Source organism: Panthera leo, chromosome D3 (assembly GCF_018350215.1).
Source record: "Panthera leo isolate Ple1 chromosome D3, P.leo_Ple1_pat1.1, whole genome shotgun sequence".
Lineage (NCBI taxonomy): Eukaryota > Metazoa > Chordata > Mammalia > Carnivora > Felidae > Panthera > Panthera leo.
The window spans coordinates 18,981,840-18,988,358 of NC_056690.1; positions in this window are offsets into that span (position 1 = coordinate 18,981,840).

Genomic DNA, 6,519 nt, shown 5'->3' on the forward strand with positions numbered 1-6,519 from the left:
GCATTCGACTGTTGGTTTTGGCTCCGGTCACGATCTCACAGATCATGAATTCGAGCCCCACATCAGGCTCTGCACTGACGATGTGGAGCCTGCTTGGGCTTCTCTCTCTCTCCATCTCTGCCCCTCCCCTGCTTGTGCACTCTCTCTCTCTCTCTCAAAATAAATAAACTTAACAAAAACTAAAAAGAAATTAAGAAAAAAACCCACCTCAAACAGATACACCAATGTTCATAGCAGCGTTATTCACGATAGCCAAAAAGTGGAAGCAACCACGTGTCCATTGATGGGTGAATGGGTAGAGAAAATATGGTCCATCCATATAGTGGCATGTTATTCACATGCTGTAACATGGATGAGCTTTAAGAGCTAATACTTGGTGAAATAAGCCAGGCACAAAGGGACAATACTGTACAATTCCACTCATATGAAGTTCCTAGAGTCATCAAATTCACAGAGACAGACAGTAGAACAGAAGTTACTAGGGACTAGGGACTGGGAAGGGGGAGCGGGGAGTTAGTGTTTAACGGGGACAGAGTTTCAGTTTGGGAAGACGACAAAGTTCTAGAGATGGGAGAGGGGGATGGCTGTATAGCAGTGTGAACGTGCTTAATGCCACTGGACCGGCCACTTGTAAACGGTCAAGGTGATTAACGTTATGTATTTCTGTATTTTACAATTAAAAATAAAAAATTCAAACAGAACAGTTCACTTAACGAGTCCCCAGTTTGTGGGCATTAAGCTGTGCTCAGTCTTTTGCTTCCACAAACACTGTTGTGCCTTGTAAATAAGTTCAGGTTGACTCAGAGGAGAAATTCACACCAGAGGATTGACTGGTTCAGCAGTGCGTGCATTTTCCTCCTTGAGTTGGGCCTCGAGTTGTGCTCGTTGACACCACCAACCTACTGACGGAGCCTAGTCCTCTACACCCTCATCAGCATAAGGAGCCTTTGCATTTTTCGCTCTTTGCCAGATAGACGAAACGTGTTGCGAGGCCCACTGAGCTTTCCCTGAACGACATTCCCAGAATTCCCTTCCATGTGTGTTTCCAGGCAGGGTAGACCACAAGAGAGATTTCCATGAAAGATTTACAGTGGGGAAATGAATCAGCAAGGTTGTTCACAGCTCAGACTCATCAGGGCTTATCTGCTGACTCAGCTTGTCGGCTCCAGCAGAGGTCATGGGTGCAGCTGTTCCACTTGTCCTCAGGCCACCTTGAGCTTCCCCGACTCCTGGGCCAGATGTCTGACAAAGGGGTCCAGCTTCTGCAGGAAATCTTCATCGCCCTTGGCAACAAGAAGGGTCTTGGGTTTCAGCCAGTCCGTGTGGGTTCCAGTCAACTCCTGGGTTACCAGCTAGTTCTGGATCCTCTCCTCCACTTAACGCCAACTTTTCTTCCAGACGCTCGGCCACATGGACCTCCAGCTCCAACATCAGGTGGAAAACAACAGCCTTACAGAGACTCCTTGGCCAGCTCCCATAGTTGCAGGGTCTCTGATGGAACCCTGATAAATAAAATTTAAGTTGTAGGCAAGAAAGCTCAGGGTACAGCCCAATGAATTAATCCAAAGTGAACATGCCCAGTTAACTACCACTCAGGTCAAGAAATTGCACAGTACCAACCCCTGACCCGCCACCATTTTCTGTCAGTCACTGCCCTCCCCCTCCTTCCCAGGTTAGCCACGGATTTCTCACACCATAAGATAGTTTTGAGCGTTTTGTAATTTACATAGATGGAATCATAGAGCAGATCCTCTCTTATGTCTGGCTTTTTTGCATGTTTAAAAGATTCAATCATGTTGAGGTATGAGGCTGCACTTGACTTTTTTTTCCTGAGTATTATTCCCTCAAATGAATTTGTTTATCCATTTTCCTGCTGAGGCACACTGGGTGGGTTTCCAATTTGGAGCTATAAGGGCTAGTGCTGTGAACATTCTTGTATGTGTCTTTTGATGCGTACACATATAAATTTATGTTGGGTATGTTCCCAGGAGCAGCATTGCTGGGCATGAGCTACGTGTGTGGTAGCTTCAGCAGATAATACTCACTTTCCAAAGTGATTTTACCAATTGACATTCTCACTGGCAGCGTATGATAGTTCCATCTTGCCATATCTGTGCCAACACTCGGTATTTTCAGTCTTTTTCATTTTGGTGACTCTGAGAGGTATGTTCTGGCAGCACACTGTGAACTTCTTTTGCGTTTTTCTGACACTAGTGAAGCAATACATACCTTTCATATGTTCATTGGCCATCTGGAGCACCTCTTCTGTGAGGTGCCTATTCGAGTCCTTTGCCCATTTTCTGTTGGGTTACCTGAGTTTCTCAAATTGATTATAGAAATTCTTTTTTCTGGATAAGAGTTTGCTGTCAGATGTAAACACTGTAAATATTCTCCCACTATGTGAGTTGCTGTTTTAATGCCTTTATCTGTTTTGAGGATGTCTGTTGTTGAACAGAAATTCTTCACTTTAATATAGTCCAGTTTACCAAGGTTTTTCCTTTATAGTCAGTTCTATGTCCTGTTTAAGAACACTTGACTACTCCAAAGTCACAAAGCTGTCCTATGTTTTCCTATGAAAGCATTATTGCTTCATACTTCATAATTAGATCTGCAAGCCATCTGGAATAGATTGTGCACGGTGTGAGGTAGGAGGGGTCAGGATACACATTCTTCACGTGGATATCCAGTTGACTCAGTACCATGTGTTGAAAGAGCATCCTTTCCCCCTGCACTGCTGTGGACCTTCTATCAGAGATACGGTAACTCTCTGTTCTGTCCTATTGCCCAGTTTGTCTTCTCACCAATACCAAATTGCCTTACTTACCAGTTATATAATTACTTAATTGCGTAGCTCATTCTTGATATCTGGTAATGTGAGTTCTCCATGTAGGTTATTCTTCAAAATTGCCTGGGCTCGTCTTGGTTCTTGCTGTTTCCGTACGAATTTTAGAATCAGCTTACCAATTTCCACAAAAAAGTCTTCTAGGATTTTTGTTAGGGTTGCGCCAACTCTATAGGTGAATATGGGGACAATGGGCGTCTTCACAACATTAAGCCTTCTAGTCCATGAACATAGTATAATTCTCCATTTATTTAGGTCTTTTTAAATGCTTTATTTATTTTTTGAGAGAGAGAGTGAGATGGGGGGGCGGGAGGTGCCAAGGATCTGAAGCAGGCTCTGTGCTGACAGGCTAACGCAGTGCAATGTGGGCTCAAACTCATGATCTGAGCCGAAGTCGAACTCTCAACAAACTGAGTCACCCAGGTGCCCCTATTTAGGTTTTTTTTTTTTTTTTTTTTTTTTTTTTTTTTTTTTAAATTTTTTTAAATGTTTTTATTTATTTTTGAGACAGAGAGAGACAGAGCATGAGCAGGGGAGAGGCAGAGAGAGGGAGAGACACTGAATCTGAAGCGGGCTCCAGGCTCTGAGCCATCAACACAGAGCCCGATGCGGGGCTCGAACTCACAGAGTGTGAGATCATGACCTGAGCTGAAGTCGGACACTCAACCGACTGAGCCACCCAGGCGCCCCTTAGGTTTTTTTATATTCTCTCGATTCTATTTTATAATGTTCATTGTAGAGGCCTTTCATACTGATGTTAGTTTCATTTTTAGGCTTTGATTTTGTTTATGCTTTTATGATTTCTGTTCCAAAAGATGTTTTGGGGGCACCTGGGTGGCTCAGTCAGTCAAGTGGTTAAACGTCTGACTTTGGCTCAGGTCGTGATCTCATGGTTCATGAGTTGGAGCCCCGTGATGGGCTCTGTGCTCACAGCTCAGAGCCTGGAGCCTGCTTCGGTTTCTATGTCGCACTCTCTGTGCCTCTCTGCCGCTTGCACTCTGTCTTTCTCTCTCTCAAAAATAAGTAAACATTTTAAAAAATTATTAAAAAAAATAATTTGTGGCTGGTATGTAGAAATACCATCGGTTTTTTGTGTATTTTCCTTGATTCCAGCAATTGTGTTAAATTCGCCTATTTCTAATGGTTTATCTGTAGAGGAGCTATAGCGTTATGCTCTCCTTTCCAATCCTTATGCCTTATTTTTTTTCCCTCACCTTATTACACTGGTGAAAACTTACCTTACACAGATGAAAGGAAATGATGAAAGCTGGCCATGCTTATCTTGGTCTCAAAGGGATTGAGCCTTCCATCTCAAAAAAAAAGGCTTTTTGTGTTTTACCATGAAGTATGATGTTTACTGTAAGGTTCTGCAGCTGTGACTTATCAGGTTAAGGAGGTTTTTTTTTTTTCAATTTACAGTTACTAAGGGTTCTTATTGTGAGTGCAAGTTGGGAAATCTTATCAAACTCTCTTCTGCATGTATTGAGATAGTCAATCCTTTTTTTTTTTTTCTTTATTCTGTTAGGCTATTAGCGCAATGAATTGCATTGCTTGATTTTCTCATATTCGACCAATCTTGCACTCCCAGAATAAACCCAAATTGGGAGTGATTTGGTTTGCTTGTCTTTCATTTAGGAACTTTTGCATTTCTGTTCATGAATGAAATCACCCTCTACTTTTCACTGCTCGAAATGTCTTTGTCAGATTTTGTTCTCAAGATGACGCTGGCCTCATTTAAAGCCTTGGGCAATGTTTCCTCTTTTCTGTTCTCTGGAAGTTTGTGTAAGACTGATGTGTTTCCCTCCATCAGTGGTGGGAAGAATTCACAGAGGAAGCCTTCTGAGCTGAGTTATTTACTTTGTCCCTGTGGGGTCTCACTGTTTTTATTGGCCACGCTTACTCATGAGTGAGGTTAAGCAACTTTTTCTATGTTGAAGCGGCCATTTGTAGCTCTCTTTCTGTGGTCTAATGTGCATCTCTCTACTGGATACTCGCTCTTTGATATTAAGTACTTAAGTATTTAAGTATTAAAGAAACCAGCCCCTTATATTTTTTGCACTGAAACGATTTTTCCCAAGTTTTTCCCTGGTCTTTTCTAATTTATTTTTATTTTTTATTTTTAAGATTTTTCTTTAATTCCAGGGTATTTAACATACAGTGTTATATTAGTTTCAGGTGTACAATATAGTGATGCAACAATTCTATACATCACCCTGTGCTCATCACGATAAGCACGTTCCTTCCTGCCATCACCTAGTTCCTCCACCCCTCCACCTACCTCCCCTCTGCTAACCACTCTTTTGTTCTCTAGAGTTAAGAGTCTGTTTTTTGGTTTGTCTCTTTTTTTCCCCTTTGTTCATTTGTTTTGCTTCTTAAATTCCTCACATGGAAGAAATCATATGGCATTTGTCTTTCTCTGACTTATTTTGTTTGGCACTATACTCTTTAGATCCATTCGTGTGTTGCAACTGTCCGTTGGTCTTTTAAGATGTTTTCCACATCAAAATTTTTACTTTTTCTGTGTTCAAATGTATCTTTTTTTTTGTTTTTTTGTTTTTTTCTTTCACAACTTCTTGATTTTATGCCAGGCCTGAAAAGGCTTTCCCCACTCTAAGAGTATAAATAAATTTCCCTGTATTCTTTGTGTTAAAAAAAATTTTTTTTTAATGTTTATTTATTCTTGAGAGATAGAGAGAGACAGAGAATACCAGGGGAGGGGCAGAGAGAGAGAGAGAGGGAAACACAGAATCTGAAGCAGGCTCCAGGCTCTGAGCTGTCAGCACAGAGCCCAACGTGGGCCTCGAACCCACGAACTGCGAGATCATGACCCGGGCCAAAGTCAGACACCTAGCCGACTGAGTCACTCAGGCGCCCCTGTGGTTTTGTTTTTGTTTTTGTATTTTGTTTTATATTTATATGGTTTTACTCTTAAATCTTGATCTGACTGGAATTTATTTTGATGTAAATAAAAAGGCAGGGATCCCCCTTCATTATTTGCCTAGATGGCTACCCATTTGGTCAGATAGATATGGCTAATAATCTTTTTCTTACTGCTTTGAAATGCTCCTTGTCTGCTAGAGACAAGATTTCCGTATTTATTTACATCTCTCTGTGGAGTTTGTATTGTGGTTGATTTCTTAGCTTTATTCACATGCTGCTTTAACAGCATATGCTTAACAGCTGCATGTTTAATAGCTGTATGCTTATAATTTGTTTTAAAATTTGGTGGATTTGTTTACTTAATTTTTAAAATTGATTTCTAATGTTTATTTATTTTTGAGAGAGAGAGAGAGAGAGACAGAGCACAAGCAGGGGAGGGGCCGAGAGGGAGACTCAGAAACCAAAGCAGGCTCTGAGCTGTCAGCATAGAGCCCAATATGGGGTTTGAACTCACAAACCACAAGATCATGACCTGACTGAAGTTGGACACTTAACCACTGAGCCACCCAGGAGCGCTTTGTCTTTGTTTAATCAAGAATGGGTGTTGAATTTTGTCCAATGCTCCTTCAGTCTCTATGGAGTAAATAAGCCTGTGACTTTTCTCCCTGGGTGAAAGATAAGAGGTAAGAGTAACACTCATACCAAGAGAAGACCTTCCTGGCTGTGCTGGTGTCGACACCACTGAGATAGGCAAGATACGTTATTGCTTTAATGTGTTGTTAGATTCTCTTTGCTAA